Genomic DNA, 21,310 nt, shown 5'->3' on the forward strand with positions numbered 1-21,310 from the left:
TCATGTGGGGGCTGGAGAGATGGCTCAGCAGTTTAGAGCACCGTGTTGCTCTTACAGAGGACCTGGTTCAATTCCCAGCATCCACATGGTAGCTCACAACCATCTGGAACTCCAGTTCCAGAGGATCTGACCTTTTCTTCTCACTAGACATCCACATGGTTCATATACATGCATGCAAAACATTCTCAAAAAATAAAATATACACATAAGAAATTAATGAAATAAAATGACTTGTAGATGGGTCCTAGTTAAAAGGAAGCTGTACTAGAAATTGTAGAAAATTACTCTCAGGCTATGTCTAAGGTATGTGTGGAGCAAAACAAATTTGTTGTTTACACCTGAGCGTTTTTCCAAAGATATTTCATGATATATATGCAAATATTCCAAAATGTGACAAAAGAATGCTGGATCCAAATCATTTCCAATAATGGATCCTCACCCTGTGCTTTCCCTCTGTTTCCTCTCTGGCCAGGCCTCTCTGGCATCAGCATCCTTCCACATATGATGGATGCACCTGTAGCAGGATGTCCTTATGTGGGGAGTCTTAGGGTACCCCAGTGGGGCTTACAGGGACACTAGAGCTGATCAATGTGCTTTTGCTAGCTGCCTGGGTACTTTCCCAGAGGCAAAGCCCCATGACTTATACCCAGCTAGGCAGTTACAAGCAAATGATACCTCCCAAGCGAGTTGGAAGGGATCTTGTTACAAAGGATCCTCAGGGAGTTGTTGCTTTGGGAACCATTATGAGAGGATAATTAGCTCAGCTACTTGTTTTGGCAACTCCAGTTTTACATACAACCTTTTACAGATATGGCGACCTAACAGTTGCTAGACCCATCTGGGACACACTCCTTCTTTTGGAAGACGGAGTGCTTGTGGCTGCTCTACTGAGGAGAGAGTGAGGACCATGCTCTCTAAATAAGCCACATACTGAGCAACCTCTGCTCTGTCTCCTGGGATTCCAATTGGCCAGTACCATGCACAGCTACCTGGACAGTGAGATTTGGAAGATGGCATGGAAACCAGGTGAGTTGTTTTTGTTTTGTTTTGTTTTTCTTGATGAGGGCTTTAAATACTGAAGGAACAAAAGAATATAAACAGGAATGTTATATCATACCATATCAAGTCAAGAGATTGATATTTAATTCTGACTTATTCATCTAGAACATTACACTATCCACAGAATACATGCTATGTGCTGTTTTGCTGGATATGAGCTCTATCGATAAAGAGTTTAGGCTTGGATCACATGTTTGGGGGATGTATATGGGTATGTGTCTATGTGGCAAAGGGGATTCTGGAGCACAAGACAAAGGACAAGCCAGCAGAGAAGCAGACAGCCAGTGTGATGGAGAGAATCCGAAGGATGGCCTGTGAGCCAACACACATGGTGGGATCACGGGAAGCGATAAACTGAGGGGAGTTAGACATGGGCCTTCATGGCTACATACGATTTTTATCGGTAGATTGGGCAGGAGGGCACCTTAGGAAGAGCATCCTTCTAAACAAAAACAAGAGTCCAGGCTGGAAGAAATACAGTGTCTAGATAATCACTAGGGGAAAAAAGTTCACTGAGTTGTTTTGTCCTGAGTGCCAGGCTAGAGGCCTCTCCTCTCTGGACAGTAAAAAAAAAAAAAAAAAAAAAAAGAGGTCTAACCCGGAGAACCCTTTCAAAGAAAGTCAAACTGGTCATGATATCACTGTGGGAAAGAGCCCTGTGTGGAAGCCTGAATCCCACAGGATGTACTAAGAGAGCAAGGAGAATGAGAGATGCTGATGGGAGGGAGATTTCAATGGAAGCCTTGTTCTAGATGACTGAGTAGGGTCACAAGTGGGTCAGCAGGATGCCTCTGCCTATAAGGATGGACATCCCCAGCTGGGTTCAACATGAAGGGTGTGTTCTTCAGATAAACTCAGGTCACCAGGCTTATGTAGCAATCATCTTTTCCCACTGAGCCTCTGACTGGCCCACTTCCCTTGGTTTCTGAGACAGGGTCTCTTCATTGCCCTGAAACTCACTGGCAATGCTTGCTGGTGCAGGAATTCCAGGGATCTGCCTGGCTTTGGCCCCCAGCACTGGAATTACAAGTGCACAACACCAGGCTTAGTTTTTTCACATGGATCCTGGGTTTCAAACTTAGGTCTACATGCTTCTTTAGCAAGAATTTTACTAAAAGAGGTATCTGGTCAAGCTCCCATCTTACCAACTTCAGGCTGTGAATGCTGCAAAAGACAAAGAATCATGAACATTACAGTTTGAACTTGTACTTGTTTTTTGTGGCCTTTGTGTAGGGTAAAAAACCCAAGCAAGCTCATGTATTGAAAACCCACCAATTTCCACCCTTGAAATCTCCACCCTGGAAAACTCCACCCCCAAGAAATCCTATATAAGCCTGCCTCCCATTTATTTCTCTGCTGCTTCTCACCCTAGCAGAGACAGCCACCCTTTTGTGTCTTTGCCAATAAATCTCTTGTGTAAGGTTTGGAGTGCAGTGTGACTTTGTGGTATTTCTTGGCTTCTGTCTGCCAGGATATGGTCTCTTCAGAACTGCAACACTCCCAATGGGGAAACTTTCCTCTCATAGCTGAAACACTCATTGGGGAGACCATTCCCCCTCAGATCTGTAACACTTACACTTTGGTTTATGAAGTTCATAGTGAACTTTGTATGCTCTCCCTTCTACTGAACATTAATTACACAGTTACTCAGAAGTTCTGCAAAAGCAAAGCTTGCCATCTTGTTCATCATCGTGCCGAGCATAGTACAAAACTGGATCAATAAACAGAGTAATGTTACCATGTGCACTTCCTAAATAATATATATGTCCTTTTAGTGAGTATACATTCATTTACTTAACTTTAAAAATGATTAGATATTTGTCTCTATATGTGACTTTTATGAACAATGTAATGAACTAGTGAACAGTTCGCATAATTCTCTCCTTTTTTTCTACAATTAAATTTTATTGTCCTAAGAAAGAAATCCAATGGTAAAATTAGGAAGGCAGGTGGTTTACGCAGTTTTATGAATACATGCATTTTATAAATTTTTTGTTTTGTTTCTGAAACAGGGTTTCTTTGTATAATCCTGGCTGTCCTGGAACTCACTCTGCAGCCCAGGCTGCCTCCCAAATGCTGGGATTAAAAGTATGCACCACTACTATTTGGGAAAAAAAAGAAAATTAATGATGCTGTGCCTTGAACCCAGAACCTCATTCATGCAAAGCTCCCATGTACCCTGAACTACAGGCCAGTCCTGGAGATACTTGAAAATGACTGGAACAGTTTGGGCTATAGCTCAGTGGTTCAATTCCTAATGCCAAAACCAATCATATAGTATAAAACTAGACGGAGCAGTTTATAAAGGCAATAGCAAGATACCTGTTTTCAAATACTTTTCCTTGGGTTTTCTTTTTCTTTCTTTCTTTTCTTTTTTTTTTTTTTTTTTGGTTTTTCGAGACAGGCTTTCTCTGTATTGTTTTGGAGGCTGTCCTGGAACTCACTCTGTAGACCAGGCTGGCTTCGAACAAACAGAGATCTGCCTGCCTCTGCCTCCCGAGAGCTGGGATTAAAGGCATGCACCACCAATGCCCGGCGGGTTTTCTTATTTTTAAGATGTTGCCACTGAAGAGTTCTTTTTTAAATCCTTGTTAGTTGGTTGGTTGGTTGGTTTGGGCATAGTATCTCACTGTCACCCACCCACGCTGGTCTTGAACTTGAATCCTCCACCTCAGTCTCCTTAGTGGTTGGGATTGCGGGGACTACAGGTGTGTGCCACAGCACCTGGCTGCTGTTAAACCTGAGAACTTTGTCGTCAGTTTTCATGCTTCCTGAACCTCAGTTTTGTGTTACAGGAGTGGTGTGCCAATTAAATACTAAATAGAAGCCATTATTTCGGTTGCATCCCTAATTGACCCACTATTATCCAAGCATAATAAGCATGTGTTCAATTCAGTTGTAGCTCTGCCCCTAATTTCATTATTGGACTACAGTAAAGATTGCCAGTTGTAATTAATATCAAGCAGTTATAGTATTGTTCATTAGTTTTGATCATAATAATGAGTGAGCTAGGTTTTAAATTAGATCTTGCCAGAAATGATGTCTTCCTTTTCTGCAAAAGCACCCAGTCACTGTACTCATATTGTTGTATGACAAAACATTTCCTGGGGAGGCACAGCATACACTTCTATTTATCCCAGATAGAAGCCTGTGGCAGACTAAAGTACAGGTACCACCAACTTGGAGAACCAGTGGGTTTTAGTAGGGTTACTTACAGGAAAATGGGTAAGGGGTCACTTACAAAATCAGAAACAACTCAAGGACAGCTGCATCCCAAGGCCCACCCCAGTTTACAAAAGCTGGGAAACCTGGTTCACAGCCTGCAGGCAGCTTGACAGGTTGGAGAGTGTCCTTTCCAAGCAACCTCTTCCAAGCAGCACAGCTAGTTCCTGCTTCCTCCAGGCAGCTGGTCTGGTCTGAGTCTTTTTTATGGCCTGGCCCTGAACTTCTGCATAGGTTTAAATTGAGGGCTTGCTGTGCATGGTATACAGTTGTTCTCAAAGTGCCGGGAAGGTTGAGGCAGAAGGATTGAGAGTTTGAGACCTGCCTGAGTTTTACAGCAAGACCCTATCTTGGAGCATAAAGATAACACAGCATAATAGAGTAGACCAAAAAGGATGAGAGTCACCTTTAACCCCGTGACTGCTGAGTATGGAGAAGAGAGCAGTCCTGGCTATGGCTCTTAACTTTCTTCCCAGCGCTGACTGGTGCTGCAGTCCGGCTCTTCACAGACCCCACAGGCTGTTCAGAGAAGGTGGAAGGGAGGCTTCTGCCTGCTGAGCTTCCTCTGTGAAGGCAAGACCCCAGGTTGTTCCAGATTCACTATAGCCCCACCCTAAAGCCAGACAGGTATGGCTGGGATGAAGCCAGTGATTTCCAGGACCCTTTCAGCGTCCTGGAAATCACATGACCTTTGTATACTTGGCTGACCTATTTCTTAGAGCCACAGCTGGCACTATGCCATCTTTAGAAAGTGCCAGAATCTCATGGCCACAGTCTCTCACTGGGTCCCCGTTGAGATCTCTTCCATTTCACGAGGTAACTGCACTACCAGACAGATCCTTAGTCTATTCCGTGGTTGTTTCACTTTGGATATTAAATTTTTGTTTATTCTTGTACTTACTTTTGCCATGCTGGGGATTAAACCTAGGGATTTATCGATGCTTTGTCAGTGACCTACATGCTGAGCCCTACTTTTCCATTTTCAGTTAAATTTAAAGTTATTCTTGAAATGTGCAGGCCACTTTTACCACTTCTCCCCTCACCCATCCAACCCCCTCCCTATTCATATAACTACTATTGCCAAGTTGCTAAGCTGCCTTTCTAGCTCTTTTCTGTTAATTTAAACATGTGTGTTTTGTTTGTTTGAATGTGAAGTGTCTTCCCCTGATTATGGGGATGCTAGGAATTGAACTTGGGACTTCTGGAAGAACAGCCAGTGTTCTTAATCATGAAGCCATTTCCCAGCCCCTCATGTGTTCATTTTACTATCATCCGAAGCCTACTGAGAGGTGATATATGAGTTTTGATTATATAAAACCTTTGGGGATTGGTTGAGGCAGAGTCTCATGTAACTCAATCTGGTTTTGAAGCAGAAGATGGTCTTGAACTCCTGATTCTATTCTGCGGCCTCTGCTGCCTGCCCAGTGCTGGGATTATAGGCATGTACCATCATGCCTAGTTCTATAATAACATCTTCTATGTTAAAATGCTAGCTTTTAGAATAGCGTAATAAAACATGTAAAGTTAAAGCTTAAAGGAAACAAAAGTGTTAGGCTTGTAACTTCTGTTAACAAAGCACTCATTTTGGAAGCAAAGCAAACCTCTAAATATTCCATATAGAAACTGTCCTGGGGTTCACAGGACATTCATTAGGTGTTCAATGCCTCATGACTTGAGTTTGATCCACAAGATCAATGTGGTAGAAGGATACAGATTGGCCTCTGACCTAAACACACCCACATACACCCACATACACACTAAATAAATATAATAAAAAAATTGAAAGACCTAGGCATAATAGACATCTATCTCAGCACTCAGGCCTCAAACTCACAAAGATCTGCTTGCCTTTGCCTCTTCAATGGGAATTTAACATTATTTTATTTCTTACTATAGAAATGAGGTAACTTGGATTTTGTTTGTTTTTTGAGACTGGGTTTCTCTGTGTAACAGCCCTGGCTATCTTGGAACTCACTTTGCAGAACAGAGAGATCCACCTGCCTCTACCTACCGAATGCTGGGGTTAAAGGCATGCACCACCATGCCCATCAACTTGGATTTTGTTGTTACTGTTTTCCCTCCTCTTTTGAATTAGTTTACAAAAGAATTGCTTGGTCAAAGGGTGAGGAGATTGTATAGTTTAGGACCATAGAGGCATCAACTAGCAAAGTTAAAAGGAGGAGCAAGGACCCTTTCTGGGGCTGCACGGTACCCGTGTCTGCTAGGAAGATAGTCCTGTCAGGATGAACGCCCTCATTCTCCTTCTTGTCTATCCAGCTTGTATGTGAAGCACAGCATCCAGTCTAGTACCTCAGGGAACAGGACATAAGAGCTCTCTGTCACCAGAGGCAACAGACAGGGCTTTGTCCCCCAGACGGGCTCCCTGGCTTCCTCAGAACTGCCTTGGTGCCATGACCGCTGTACTACAATCAGAACTCAGAGTTCACGACTCCCTTTTCATGGCTTCGCCCTTGTGACCCATGGAGAAGTGGCGCCTCTTATTTTTTCTGAGCTAATTTAAAAATGTTGTCTTCAGAGTAGAAGTGTTTATTAGTTACTGAGAGTGCAGTTGTGCTGCTGTCAGAACCCACAGACAAAGGAGTGCACAGAGCATGTCCCCAGCAGAGAGAGTGGCTGAGGAGAGACAATGTTACTGCCCGTTGCCACCTATGTCAGCCAATAGCCCTTCCGTCCTACCGGAACACCTTCACAGCAAAACCTAAGCTCTGTTGGAAATGCCCATTTCATGGCTGATACAGAAAGAAATTCAACAGATGTTTTCATTGGTGTTCTATCTGTGAATAAATATAAGCATGCTATTCACGCACACAAAGTAGCAACAGCAGTCCCACCTATGAAACCAAAGCAATACAAATAAATCTTTTAAAACTTTTTTTTGGTGTTTCTCTGTGTGTGGCATATATATGTTTGTGTGAGTGTGTATGTACATGTGCACTCATGTATATGTGCACATGGAAGCCAGAGGTGGAAGGTTGGCCGTCTTTTCTATCACTCTCCACATTGTTTTTCAACACAGGTCTCTCACTATCTAGACAACTTACCAACTGGCAGACTAGATGGCTAATTTATTCCAGGGTCCACCTATCTCCTCCTACCCCTACAAGGGGTTTTCCCAGGGTACTAGGGATCCAAACTCAGAGTCTCATATTTGCCAGTAGACTAAAGTATCTTCTCAGCATTCCATTTTATTGTTTTTCCCTAAATTCTCATTAACTTAGAGAACATAAAATCCCAGACTTGTTATGCAGGTAGCAATGACTTTGAATTTCTGATCCTTAGGCCTCCCCATCCTAAGTGCTAGGGACTGAACCCAAGCCTCACACATACTAGTAGAGCACTCTACCAGCTAACTGCATCCCCAGCCATAGATTAATTAGTATATGTATATTATATTACATATAATACATAGTATATTATGTCTATTATATATAAATATATCTAAGTAATGTATATACTAGTGTTTCCCCTTACCAGGACTGGAGAGTGAATCTAGGAACTTGGACAAGTTATACTTGTTCCCTGGGGTGATCAATGGGAACTCTACCATTGAGCTGCATGAATAATACTTTTCAGTAGTTCATATGATTGAATGAAGATACAAACAAGATTTATAAATCAAGTTTCTCCAATAGTGTTCAAAAAATTTTTTTAAGATTTTACTATTTTAGCATGGCATAATGGTGTATGGTCTTTAGTCCTAGCATTTGGGAGGCAGAGGCAGGATTTGGAGGCCAGCCTGGTGTACACTGAACCTCTGACACTGTAAGTGAGCCACCCTAATTAAATGTTTTACTTTGTAAGAGTTGCCGCAGTCATGGTGTCTTTTCACAGCAATAATAACCCTAAGATTTATGCCAAACTTTTTATATGGGAGCTGAAGAACTGAACTTAGGTCTAATGCTTGCCTAGCAAGTGCTCTTGCCTGCTGAACCATCTCCCTAGGCCATGCTCTCTCTCTCTCTCTCTCTCTCTCTCTCTTTAAAATAAACTATTATTGCTGAGTGTGTGTGTGTGTGTGTGTGTGTGTGTGTTCTTTTCAGGGTGTGCATGTGGAGATAAAGAACAACTTGGGGGGCTGGAGAGATGACTCAGAGGTTAAGAGCACTGCCTGTTCTTCCAGAGGTCCTGAGTTCAATTCCCAGCAACCACATGGTAGCTCACAACCATATGTAATGAAATCTGGTGCCCTCTTCTGGCCTGCAGGTCTACAGACATATGCTGTATACATAATAAATAAATAAATAAATAAATAAATAAATAAATAAATAAATAAATGTTAAAAAAAAACAGAAAAAGAAAGACCCTGTCTCCAAAAGCTAAAAAAGAGAACAACTTGGTTTTCTTCTTCCATGGGGACCCTGGGATGGAACTCTGGTCATCAGACTGAGTAGCAAGTGTCTTTTGTCAGCTGAGCCCCCTCATCTCAGCAGTCCCAATTTTGTTCTGTTTCGAGAAACATGTAGTCCAGGCAGGCAGGCCTTGAACTAGACATGCATCCATGATCTTGAACTTCTGATTCTCTGACTGTACCTTCCTAGTTCTGCGACCACAGGTGTGTGCACCACACATGACTTTTTTTTTTAAAGTTCTCTTTACCCATTGGTATATTCCTAAGGAAAGTAAGACAAATACTAATGTTTAAAATCACTAGAAATAGCCGGGCGTTGGTGGCGCACGCCTTTAATCCCAGCACTCGGGAGGCAGAGGCAGGCGGATCTCTGTGAGTTCGAGGCCAGGCTGGACCGACAGCCTCCAAAACAGAGAAACCCTGTCTCATAAAACCAAAAAAAAAAAAAAAATCACTAGAAATAAATTCATTTTTATGACTGAACTAAGCTGGTAGCTATATTCATTTGTTACATTTTACTCTTTTTGGGGGTGGTGGTGGTGGTAGGGTGGAATTGAGATAGGTCTTGAGGGGTGTTTGCAGATGTTCAGACAGGGAAGTGAACTTCAAAGAGATGAGAATGAAAACTCTATTCAGACTGACTTCATAAACCTAGATCAACACTTCAAAGAGTCTGATACCAGGTGATTCATTGTCAGTATATTTAAAATGCAGTACAATTTGGTAAACAAGTTGCCCAGTGTAATACAATCCCCAGTGTACAAGGAAGTGTAATTACATTGAAACTCTGGGTACATGTCATTTCTTCCAAGAAGATGGGTTCTAGAGATAGTCTATCTGTGCTAGCTTAAGGGCCTAGGGAAGGATCTGGACTGGTCTCCACCATACAGATAGAGTAGAGGTCATTTGGGCTATTAGCTGCCTCTGGCCCTGGTTGTCAGAGCCTGGGGGAGCCTCTGGCTATACAGATAATGTAAGGATAATTTAGACATCAGGTATCTCCATCCTGGTTGTGGGAGCTTAGGGAGCCTCTGGCTGTAAGGGTCATTTAGGTTACTAGCCACCTCTGGGCCTGGTTGTAGGAGCTTGATATGGCCTGGCCTAGCAGATAATGGAGACCACCAGACTACTGATCACTTCCAATTCTCAGCTTCCTGGATGGAGGAACAGGTTTTGTTTGTTTTTCATTTTTTCCATTGGAAAGGCAATCCTGTGTGCTTAACATTCCTGGCCTCTCTGGAGATCTGTGGGTGAAGGACCTTTGTGCTATGCTCAGCAGGGTGTCCGGCTAACACTTGTTTTTTAACTCTAGTTCCAAGGGATCCAATGGCCTCTTCTAGCCTCTGGCAGTACCAGGCACAGACATACATGCAGATAAAACAACCATACATATTAAATACAAACATAATTTAAAACACACACACACAAAGTTGGACTTGGCGGTACTCACCCATTATTTCAGCACTTGGGAGACTGAGGCAGGAGGATTACTCCATTTGAAACCAGCCAGAATTGCACGAGAAGTACCAGGCCCATTAGGGCCATAGTAAGACCCCCAACTCAAAGAAACAAGGAGCAAATACTTGTATAGGTGTTTTCCCTATAGTAAATTCCCTTAGTAAATAGTGGCACAGTAAGTACGCTTCATTCTCCTAACAGTTGGCTTGTGTTCATTTTTCTTACAATGATACTATTTCAGCCTTGATTTTCCTATGCCTCTGGGTGTATGTGTTTGTGCAGGTCAGATAACAATCTACAGGCTGTCCTGTTCCTCAGTTGCTGGCCATGTTGGTTTCTGAGACAGGATCTCTCATCTTCCAGTGGTTAGTAAATCCAGGAGATGTCTCCCCAGCTCTGGGATCACAAACCTGTGTTACCATTTCCAACTTTTCTCTGTCTCCGTCAGTCCCTCCCTCAATTGATTCCGTTACTTCTCGAGAAGGGTTTTGGGGGAAGAGAATGCATTCTCATGCGAAGTTGCCGGAAGTGGGCCGCCGCATCCTTAGCAGGATTATTAAAAAACAGATGTAGCCCTGGCTGCCCTGGACCTTCCCATGTGTACCAGGCTGGATTCAAATTTATAGATTCCATCTCTGTCACATGCTGGGGTTAAAGGAGTTACCACTTTGCCCTGGACTCGCGACATTTTTCATGGGTTTTGGGGACTGAACCCCACTCTCAATCTTCCTCTTTGTAATCATTTGTTAGGTATCCCCGGAAATCTAACCTAAATAAACTTGAGTTTTAGGAAAAGTACAGTCAATTGATTCCATTACTTCTGGTAAAGGTTTTTGTGCGGACGTCTTCATTCTCACTCAAATTGCCCCGAACGAACCGCAGCATCCTGCAAGGGATTTTTGAAAAAGCATACTAAAGTACTTAAAGTCGCAACCCAGTGGACAGGTCGGTATCATTGCGTGCTTTCACGTCGGATAAGCGTCACCACTATCCATCTCCCCATCTCCAGATTTTACAGTTCCAAACTGAAGCTCTGTATCTCGTAATCTTCCAAAGATTTTTAACAGGGCTAGGTTAAACGGAAGGCGCATTTGCGCCCCAGGTGCAGCCTTGGGCACCGGGCGCATTCCTCCTTCCCAGCGGATTCACCACGTGACTAAGCAGGCTCCGGGCTTAGCGCTCCGCCCTCACCTATTGTCCCAAGAGAGGAACCGGTATTTCCGGATTAGAGCCACAGACCCAGTGATCCAGGGTGAGGGCGAGGTTGAAGGGGAAGGGGAGTGGAAATTGATCTTAAAACTTATCTTTCACCTGATTCTCTTCTTCCACAAACAACAAAAACAACAACAAAATCAACCCTCCCTCCTCCTCTACCAAATAAACACAATGACCCACAGACATCCATCCCGTGGTTTTAGAAGGCTGGCTGAGTTTTCCTAGCCCATACCGGAGAAAGAACTGAAGTCAGATCTGGACACGAATAAATAAACCCCGAGAATGGTTCTCGAGCCGGAGGCTCAGGGGGTTTTGCTGAGAAGGGAAGAGGCCCAAGCGTTACTCAGTTCTTGCCCCACCACTGGGTGGCGCGGGTGAGGCCTTTCCCCTCCCATCTCGACGTCCAGAAGTGGCGCGAGCCGAAGTAGCCTCTTTTTTTTCCGGGTCTGGAGGAAGCAGGTGACGGCCGCCGCCCACCTACCCTCCCCCTAACAACACACGCTTTCGATAGGCACTTTTTTCTTTCTCCTAAACCTCCAAACAGGAAATAGGTTGAGCCTCTGGAGCGGCCGGTGGCCGAGGTCACTGGCTCCCGCCTGCTGGGGCAGCCCGTGGCACTCCGCCTCCGGACAGCCGCTGACCGCGCCGCGCCACCCAACGCCGGGGACCGTCGCCTGGCTGGACTCTGACTCTGCTGGCTGTCGCCGCCCGCCTTCTCCAGGCGAGTACCTGCCTCCCTGCCCCTCCCGGGGTGCAAGATTGCGCTGGAGCCCCGGATCGGCCGTGGGGCAGTGTGCGTGGACGCCGGCTCTTCCTGTGGGGCTTGGAATGTGATTTATTCAAAGTTGCTTTTTGCCTGCTTCCACTTCCCACTTCTGGGCGGACTGGCATCATAGGGGTTGATTGAGGGACACCCGGGACCTGAGTGTACGCCGCTGCTACAGGTGCCTGGCTCTTCCTTGTCCTTCCATACCCGGGCATTGTTTCACTCCTGCAGAGGGCCTTTGGGTTTCTGTTGCCAGTGATGGTATCTAAGGGGCGGGTGGCCTGGATAGACGCGGCAGAAGAAAGTTGGTGACTGGGTGCATGTGGGGGCGATCCAGGCGGCCATAGGTCTCCCCACGCCGCGTACTGGAAAACTTGTGAGACATTTAATACGCGTGTGTATACTTGGGGTCGTCCGACCCACTTGTAAGGGAGGGGCACGGTTGTCAACACGCAGGGCGTTGTCAAGCTCTCCAGGGCTGCTTTCCACGGCTCCTCTATGGGACTCTCAGTCAAAGCCGAGTTGGAGATCTTTATGTTGGAAAAAGGCCACCGAATGCCAAGCATTCCCCGAGCTTGAGAAGGGTGTTTTCCAGACTGCTGCAGTTAGCGAGAGGGTTTCTGAGCTACTGTCTCTTGGTTGTCCGTGGCGCCTTCCCAGGCCACAGGTGTGCGCGCTCTGCTGAGAGGCTCCTCGGGCCTTTCAAAGTTTTCCCACTTGTCTACTTCATTTGAAAGACCCGTTTCCTGGTAAGGAGTGAGGGATCCTGGGACATTGCTTGGGGCCTCTTGAAAACCCCGGTCTCAGGCCGCACCCTAGCCCTGTTACCCCGGGATCTATTTGCACTTTGACCTTCGGGAACCTTTGGCTCTCGGTGTCTCCAAGAAAAGTTGCTGGTGCCAAGCAAAAGGATGATTCACACCACTTTCCCACCCAGTTTTACATTTGAATGCTATTTTAAAAGTGGGGACAGACAGTTCAGCCTCATTGGACCTGCGCACTCCACCCCAGAGCGATTGGCGCTTTGTTCAGATTGGAAAGTATTTGGCAAGCATATAATCTTGCAGGTTGTTGGTTTGTGGATTTAAATTTTTTTCTAGCAAATATACAGAACGTGAAATTGAGCATTTTAATGTTAAATGCACAATTAAGCGGCATCAAATACACTCAGTTTTCTTCAAGGGACTGAGAATGCTGACTAGGAATGTAAGGCAAAACTAGAGTCATGTAGGCAGAACAGAAACAAGCGTCCCAGTGTTCCTGAGTGGACAAGGCAGGATAGTAGCGGGATTCTGAGTTGTGCTTGCTGTTAATGAAGACAAAAAGCCAGGAGGTTTCGTTGGTTTAGGCTGCCGTAGAATGGAGTCACCTGGGGCTTTCAACCTGTACCAACCAGTTAACTATTGATACAGGTGATCTCTAATTCCTCATCTCTTGGTACTAGGAAATGAGTTTGCACTTAGAAGAAAAATACTTAGAGTACAGCTTGGTGGTACTGGCCTTTAACCCCAGCACTTAGAAGGCGAAGGCAGGATGATCCCTATGAGGATAAGGGCAGCCAGGTCTATGTAGCAAACTCCAGGCCAACCAAGGCTGCACGGTGAGACCCTGTCTCAAAACAAAAACAAAAACACTCTTTTTGTTTATTTATTGGGTGTGTGAGAGTGTGAGGGTGTATGTGTGGGCTTACATGCTGGGATGCTCCTGTGGAAGTTAGGGACAGCTCTATGGAGTCTGTTTTCTCCTTCTACCTTGTGGGTCTTGAGGGTTGAACTCCGGTCTCATACTTGGCTGTAAGTACCTTTACCCAATGAACCTTCAGCCCATCTCCTGACACCGTGTGTGTGTGTGTGTGTGTGTGTGTGTGTGTGTGTGTGTGTGTGTGTGTGTGTGTTGGCACATGTGCATGCTGTATGTACCTGTGGAAGCTGGAGGTTGACATCTGATGGCTTTCCACCTTATATATTGAGACAGTGTCTCTCACTTGAACCCAGAGCCTGATGATTTGGTAGTCTGGCTAGCTGGCTTGCTTGGAGGGTCCCTGTCTTAGCTTCCCAGCTGAGATCTCAGGCTGGCCCCCAAACCAGCCCCACCCACAAGTGAAGTTTCAGTGTGCTGTACCCACTTAGCTGTGGTCTCCCCAGTTCCTTCTCTCCTTCCTTCCTTCCTTCCTTCCCTCCCTCCTTCCCTCCCTCTCCCTCCTTTCTCCCTCCCTCCCTCCTTCCTCCCTCCCTCCTTCCTCCCTCCCTCCTTCCTTCCTCTCTCCCTCTCTCCCTCCTTCCCTCCTTCCTTCCTTCCCTCCCTCCCTCCTTCCTTTCTTCCTTCCCTCCTTCCCTCCCTCCCTCCCTCTCCCTCCTTTCTCCCTCCCTCCTTCCTTCCTTCCCTCCCTCCCTCCTTCCTTTCTTCCTTCCCTCCTTCCTTCCTTCTCTCCTCCCTCCCTCTATCCCTCCTTCCTTTCCTTCCTCTCTCCCTCTCTCCCTCCCTCCCTCTCTCCCTCCTTCCTTCCCTCCCTCCCTCCCTCCTTCCTTTCTTCCTTCTCTCCTCCCTCCCTCTCCCTCCTTCCTTCCCTCCCTCCCTCCCTCCTTCCTTTCTTCCTTCCCTCCTTCCCTCCTTCCCTCCCTCCCTCCCTCCCTCTCCCTCCTTTCTCCCTCCCTCCTTTCTCCCTCCCTCCTTCCTTCCCTCCCTCCCTCCCTCCTTCCTTTCTTCCTTCCCTCCTTCCCTCCTTCCTTCCTTCTCTCCTCCCTCCCTCTATCCCTCCTTCCTTTCCTTCCTCTCTCCCTCTCTCCCTCCTTCCCTCTCCCTCCCTCCCTCCCTCCTTCCTTCCTTCTCTCCTTCCCTCCTTCCTTCCCTCCCTCCCTCCCTCCTTCCTTTCTTCCTTCCCTCCTTCCCTCCCTCCCTCCTTCCTTCCTTCCTCCCTCCTTCCTTCCTCTCTCCCTCTCTCCCTCCTTCCCTCCTTCCTTCCTTCTCTCCTCCCTCCCTCCTTCCTTCCTTCCTTCCCTCCTTCCCTCCTTCCCTCCCTCCCTCCCTTCCTCCCTCCCTCCCTCCCTCCCTCCTTCCCTCCTTCCTTCCCTCTTTTATGTGATAGGTGTTTTGCCTGTATGGAAGTCTGGGCACCCTGATCAGTGTAGGGCCAGAGGCCTTGCATCCATTGGAACAGTGCAGTGGAAGCGCTGGCTCAGCACCCCTCCCTCAGTCTCTTACCACTGATTCCAACCACATTTTGAAAGTTAGTTCAAATGAACTTTGAGAAAAAGAAAAAGGTTGTCTCTGCAAATATTGGAGCCACAGCAGGACTTGAGGCGGATAAAAAAAGGTCTGATATAAATTTCCAAAATGCTTCAACCTGTTTTATTTTTAAAAATCATACACACACACACCCCTCTCTCTCTATCTAATTTTTTTTTTGAAACAGGGTTTGTCTGAGTAGCCCTGACTGTCCTCGGTCTCACTCTGTAGACCAGGTTGGCCTCAAACTCACAGAGATCTGCCTGCCTCTGCCTCCTGAGTGCTGGGACTACAAGTGTGCACCACCACCCGGCCTAAAATATATTTTTACAAGATTTTATGTTTAATTATGTGTCTCTGTGTGGACAAGACCAGAAGAGGGCATCGGGTCCCCTGGAGCTGGAGTTTCAGGTATTTGTGAGCCAACTGACAGGGTGGGTGCCTCTGTAGGCGTAAACAAGCACGTTACCTCTGAGCTCCAGTTCCTTACTTTTCTTTTAATGTTCAGTGTGATGTTCTAATAGCACCATCCATAGTTGGAAGAATGTTTCTATAGCTTCTAGCTTGGTAGTGATGGGTTATTTGTTTCCAGTTTTTAAAATGTCTGGTTCCTGGTTTGAGGGCAGTTTTCAATGAGAACGTAATGTGAACAGGGTTCAGAAGTCATTGTCATAGATCAAGACCGTGACTCAGAACACAGCCGGCTGGGGATAGGGTATTGGGCAGTTTAATAAATAACTGCACAGTGGCAGGTCCTCCATACAGGCTCTTTCTTCTTTCTGAAGCCTCATGACTGAGTGTGTTGAGACTGTCATCTGAAGGAGGTGATCACACGGAGGAAGGAATTTACAGTTTCCTTTGATTGAAAAGCCCCTTTGAAATTGTTGACGATAACTCAGCCAAGATCTAGCAAGAAAGCACCCTCTGCAGAGGATTCCTGAATTCACAGAGTTCCAAACTGCTAATTTTTTTAACTTCTAGCAAGGCAAAATGGAATGGATTTTCCCTGCTTTCCTAGAGTGTCTTTTGAGGTACACTGTAGTTTCACATTTTATCTAGTAACAAATACTATTTGCAGTCTGCAGAGAGGGTGAAAAATCCTTAGGAAACATCCAAGGAATAATTTTATTAAGAATGAAAACTTGCCAACTATTTGACTCACTAAATCAGTCTAAGTATTGGAATATGTAGGTTTAGGCACTTGTGGTTCTATTGTATAACCATTGGGAGTCATTTGGATACATGAACACGTAAACACACCTCGAATGGACATGCAAAATAAAATATTGGTTTTTTAATTAAAACATTTTTATTATTTATTTTTATGTGTGGGTCTTTTGCCCACATATGTATCTATGTACCAAATGAGTGTAGTGCCCTCAGAAGTCAGAAGAGGGCAGATGGTACATAGACATACATTCAGACAAAACACCCATACCAAAAGCACACGAAACAACAACAGCAATAATAATAAAGATTAAAATAATAATTAATAAAGCTAAAGTTGTACTCAGCACTCTTCTTCTCTTCCTCCTCTCCTTCTGTTCCCTTCTTTTTCCTTTTTTTTTTTTTTTTTTTTTTGCAACAAGCTTGCTCTTTCTAGACACAGCTGTCCTAGAACTCACTATATAGACCAGGTTGGTGTCAAACTCACAGATATTGGCCTGCCTCTGCCTCCCAAGTGCTGGGATTAAAGGCATCCGTCACCACTCCAGGCTCCTCTCTTTTTTTAAATGAATGCCTCTTTATACTGGTCTTCATGGAGATTTGGAATGCTGGTTTCTCCATTGGAAAGAATAAGGTACCTTGATTTAGTGTCAGTAAACATTTGGTGTATGATCCATTGTAAGACAGAGATTTCTGAATAGATTGTGATCCAGTCTTGACAACCACCCCAGAGGGTCCTCCCTCCCTCCCTCCCTCCCTCCCTCCCTCCCTCCCTCCCTCCCTCCCTCCCTCCCTCCCTCCCTCCCTCCCTCCCTCCCTCCATCCCTTGTAACAGAACAGAAACTGAGGTCACCCTGGTCTTCTCACTTGAAAGTGTGGTTCTTTTCATCCTCCATCCATGCAGAATTAGAAGTGCTTGGTTGCTTGTTCCCACTTATTGCCAGGAAGCTGGACATCCATTCATTCTTCATTTGAATCTTCTGGAATATCAGATTCTGTACCAGGCATTGAAGTAAATTAAAACAAAACAAAACAGAACAAAACGAACGTAAATTCCAAAGGAGCAAAGCGTTCTTTTGCTGGCACCTGAGACCTCTGATGGCTCAGATTACCCTCCACTCAACAGTGTCATTAATGTAGCCAGGTTAGTGCTTGGCAAACTGACTCTGGGGCACTTTTATTACGGACATGGATCAATATTATTATTCTTGTATGCCAGCCTGAAGGTACTATCTGGTATTCCAAAAATGTAGCCTAGCTACGCATAGCTGGATGTGGTGGTTCACCTGTAACCCCATCCCTCCTGAGCTAGGCAGGAGGATATAGAGATGTGTGCTGGGCTGGGGTATGTAGTAGAGCTGACCTTTACTTCCCAGCTGAATCAACAGGAGCATATATCACAAACTCATGCCTGTGTGTAACATTACAGGAATAATTATCTCCTTCCATGATTGTAGTGAGGCCTCAAGAAACTCTTATGTGTAAAAGTGCTTGTAAACTGTAAAGTGGTAACAAAAGCTGCCTCTTAGCTCCATTTGGGATTTATAACGGAAAGGAGATAGGAAAAGTCACACAGCCGCCTCACACTCTTTAATTTATCTAGCACTTTTCAGTTCACAAGGCTGTTTGTAATTCTCTTGGTAGAGTTACGCCAATTAAAAGGCTTTTTTTTTTCAGAGTTGGGCATGGTGGCACATGCCTTTAATCCCAGCAAAAGGCTGGCAGATTTCCAAGTTTGAGTCTAGTCTGGTCTACACAGGACTGCCAGGCTTACATAGTGAGACCCTGTTGAAAGAGAGAGAGAGAGAATGAGAGAAAGACACACACACACACACACACACACACACACACACACACACACAGAGAGAGAGAGAGAGAGAGAGAGAGAGAGCACGCAATTTTATCGAGATCATGTACAATCCAATTCACCTATTGCAATTCACAATTCAGTGTATATTTATTGTATAATTATTGTGATGTTCAATTTTAGAACATTTATCTGACTAAAAAAATACCTTCTACTTGTTGGCTGGCATGAGTCAGTCTTCTTCCACAAATGTGCTAAGGGTAGTCATTGGTCTTCGTCTTAGGGTTTCTATTGCCAAGAAGAAATACCATTACCAAAAGCAAGCTGGGGAAGATTTATTCGTGTTACACTTCTATATCACTGTTCATCAAAAGCAGTGAGTAAGGGAACTCAAGCAGGGCAGGAACCTGGAGGCAGGAGCTGATGCAGAGGCCATGGACGATGTTGCTTACTGGCTTGCTCCTCATGACTTACTCAGCCTGCTTTCTTATAGAACCCAGGGCCACCAGCCCCAGGATGACACCACCCACAATGGACTGGGTCCTCCCCCATGAATTATTAATTAATACCCTACAGGCTTGCCTCTTACCTGATCTTATTGAGGCATTTTCTCAATTGAGGCTCCTTCCTCTCCAGTGACTCATGTCTTGTATCAAATTGACATAAAACTAGGCAGGACAGTCTTTCTGTTCATAGATTCATCTATCTCAGGCATTTCTATTTTTTAAATTTATTTTTGTTTTGTTTTATGGTTTTTCAAGACAGGGTTTCTCTGTGTAACAGCCCTGGATATCCTAGAACTCACTTTGCAGACCAGGTTGGCCAGGCCCTGTTGATTGTTTGAGATAGGGTCTCACTATGTTGACTTGTCTGGCCTTGAACGCCTAGCAGTTCTCCCGTCTCTGCCTCCAAAGTGCTGGGATTACATTCAGGAGCTACTACACTTGGCTACCAGACAAGTTTTTATAAATGAGATTATACAACATATAGTCCTTCATGTTGACGTCTTTTATTTAGCCTGAATTTTCAAGGTTTATCCTGTCCCTACCTTTTGATAGAGCTGGAGTCTGAGCTCTGGACTCCACCCATGCTAATCAGTGTTCTACCACTGAGTTATGTACTTGGCCCCACTTGATTTCTCTTTATTGATGATTAATGGTGATGATAATTATGTAGATACACATTTTGACATCCATTATCTACATTTTGGCTAGAGTGAATAATGGTACTGTGAACATTCATGTAGAAGTTTTCATATGAACATACGTTTTCATTTTTCTTGGGTCTGCTCCTAGAAGTGGAAAATCTGTGGCGAGCCTATTGAATATCAAGATCTGTTGAGCTGGTTTCCATAGCAGCTGCCTCATTCTATCAGTAAGCTGGCTCTGTTCTTTGCATCTTCATCCACTTGAACTGCTATAATTTTCTGTAGAGTGTGTGTGTGTGTGTGTGGTGTAAGTATGTACGTGTTCCTGTGGGTGCATACATATGCATGTAGAGCTGGACGTTGGTTTCAGGTTTCTTCCTCGATTACTCTCCATCTTATTTTCAAAAATGATTTCTTTATTATTATTTTATGTATATAGATGTTTTGCCTGGATGTAAGTACACCACTGCATACAATGCCATTGGAGGCCGGAAAAGTGCATTGGATCCCTTGGAACTGGAGTTATATGTGGTTGTGAGCTACTGTGTGGGTGTTGGAAATGGGACTTGGGTCCTCTGAAAGAATAGCAAGTGCTCTTAACCTCAGCCATCTCTCCAGCCTCTCCATGTTATTATTTATTTATTTATTTCTGAGACAGAGTCTTTCTTTGGACCTGGAACTCATAAATTCAGTTAAACTTGCTGGCCAATGAGCTCCAGGGGTCTGCTTGTCTCTACATCAACCAGCTCTGAGGTTACAGATACTCACTGCCTGCATTGTATATGGGTTCTGGAGATCCACACTCAGGTCCCCATTTCTCTCTCTCTCTCTCTCTCTCTCTCTCTCTCTCTCTCTCTCTCTCTCTCTCTCTCTCTCTCTGTCTCTCTGTGTTTCCATTTTCTGTGGTTTTAATTTGAGCTCTCTTAACTTGACATGGAGTGGTTTTGATTTATATTTCTCTGACAGCTAATGATGCTTATTATATTTTTTAAATATTTATTTGTTTTTGGAGGGGGGTGGTAGGGTAGGGTAACTATTATGTAGCCCTGACTTCCTGGAACATTCCTATGCAGACCAGTCTAACCTTAAACTCACAGAGATCTGTCCTCCCTCCCCTTCAAGTGCCCAACCTATTAATTTGTTTCTAAGACAAAACCTCTTGTAGCTAAGATTGGCCTCCAACTCATATATAGCTGAGAATGACTTTGATCTTCTGGTCCTTCTGCATCTGCTCCCCATGTGCTGGGATTACAGGCATGTTCTATGCAATGCATGCCTGGCTCATGTGCTGGGATTACAGGCATGTTTAAAGGAATGCATGCCTGGTTCATGTGCTGGGATTACAGGCATGTTCAATGGAATGCATGCCTGGTTCATGTGCTGGGATTACAGGCATGTTCTATGGAATACATGCCTGGTTCATGTGCTGGGTTTACAGGCATGTTCAATGGAATGCATGCCTAGTTCATATGCTGGGATTACAGGTATGTTCTATGCAATACATGCCTGGTTCATGTGCTAGAGACTGAACCCCAGGCTTTGTGTGTGATCTGTCCGGTAATAATATCACTAGCCACTCATGTGTTTCTTAGACTGTTTTTTCTGGCATTTTTTCCCCTTGAAAATTAGATAAAGAAGAAAACCCATTTTGAATAGATTCTCTGTTGAAGTGTAAGTTGAGCCATTTGTTCTTTTGGAATTTATTTTGTTTTCTTTTACTTTTCATGTACTTTAAGATCTGATGTAGTATCTGATCATCCCGAAGATATGACTGAAATGTTAGTAAATACACAGAGCATCTTTGCAGTGTGTATTTGCATGGGTAAGCAAGGACTTATTCTATGGGCTGACTCAATGTCTATAAAAACATTGGGC

The 21,310-nt window shown here is 44.7% G+C and overlaps 1 protein-coding gene and 1 long non-coding RNA gene across 6 annotated transcripts in view; one reads left to right on the top strand and one right to left on the bottom strand.

The window, feature by feature from the left end:
• Positions 1 to 21,310, bottom strand: part of LOC121140514 — a 70,329-nt gene that overhangs the window by 27,464 nt on the left and 21,555 nt on the right. For 3 of the 4 annotated variants that reach the window (XR_005877398.1, XR_005877395.1, XR_005877397.1), the window contains 3 exons: positions 18,497 to 18,576; positions 17,349 to 17,476; positions 4,688 to 4,846 (listed from right to left, as the gene is read on the bottom strand). This is a non-coding gene — a long non-coding RNA (uncharacterized LOC121140514). The remainder of the gene's footprint in view (positions 1 to 4,687; positions 4,847 to 17,348; positions 17,477 to 18,496; positions 18,577 to 21,310) is intronic. The other variant, XR_005877403.1, reaches the window with a different exon arrangement.
• Positions 11,765 to 21,310, top strand: part of Tjp2 (tight junction protein 2) — a 121,246-nt gene continuing 111,700 nt past the window's right edge. Inside the window, exon 1 of one of the 2 annotated variants that reach the window (XM_040746258.1) lies at positions 11,765 to 12,044. The gene's annotated coding sequence lies outside the window, so the exon portion shown is untranslated. Of the gene's footprint in view, positions 12,045 to 12,150; positions 12,268 to 21,310 lie in introns of those variants that run through there. The other variant, XM_040746254.1, reaches the window with a different exon arrangement.

The sequence above is a fragment of the Mesocricetus auratus genome, unplaced genomic scaffold (genome assembly GCF_017639785.1).
Source record: "Mesocricetus auratus isolate SY011 unplaced genomic scaffold, BCM_Maur_2.0 Super-Scaffold_4256, whole genome shotgun sequence".
In the NCBI taxonomy this organism is placed as follows: domain Eukaryota; kingdom Metazoa; phylum Chordata; class Mammalia; order Rodentia; family Cricetidae; genus Mesocricetus; species Mesocricetus auratus.